The following is a 631-nucleotide window of genomic DNA, read 5'->3' as shown; positions in this document are numbered from 1 at the left end:
GTTAACAATGAGTGTTTTGGAAATTGGTCTATACCACTCGCGATTGTTTAAAATATCCAGGCACATTTGTTCATAGAAGGACACATCCATCACCACCACATTGCCACCCTTGTCGGCTGGCTTAATGGTGAGTTCAGGATGGTTTTGTAGGGATTTGATGGCCCTAATCTGAGCCAAAGTTAGGTTGGAGGGATACGCGGAGTTGAAATTTAAGCCTTCGATGGTGTTAGTGACCTGTTGAACAAAGGCCCATATGTTGGGATTTATAGAAAGATTTGGAAAGTTCACAGATTTGGGTTTAAAAGAAACAGGAGGGGGGAAGGGGGGAGCACCAAGGGCGGCGGCCTCAAGATTGGTAGGATCAAGAGAGTCGTCGCCATCAGTGCACCCCTCCTCCCAAAGTGACATTAATTCTTCGAGGGCTTGTATTTCCGCTAGGGTGGGAACCTGTTGGGAAGGATTTACATGCACATTCTGAACAGGTGCAGTATTAGATTGAGATTTGTCATAGATCACTTTGAAAAGAAGTTTACGTGCAAAAAGATGCACGTCTTTGATAAAGGCGAATTTGTCAAAGTCGTTAGAGGGACAAAATGTGAGGCCTAATTGGAGTACATAGATCTGATCCGCA

The sequence above is a fragment of the Aquarana catesbeiana genome, linkage group LG07 (genome assembly GCF_042186555.1).
Source record: "Aquarana catesbeiana isolate 2022-GZ linkage group LG07, ASM4218655v1, whole genome shotgun sequence".
NCBI classification, from domain to species: Eukaryota; Metazoa; Chordata; class Amphibia; order Anura; family Ranidae; genus Aquarana; species Aquarana catesbeiana.
The sequence above is the reverse complement of the archived record's forward strand: the minus strand, read 5'-3'. Positions refer to the sequence as shown.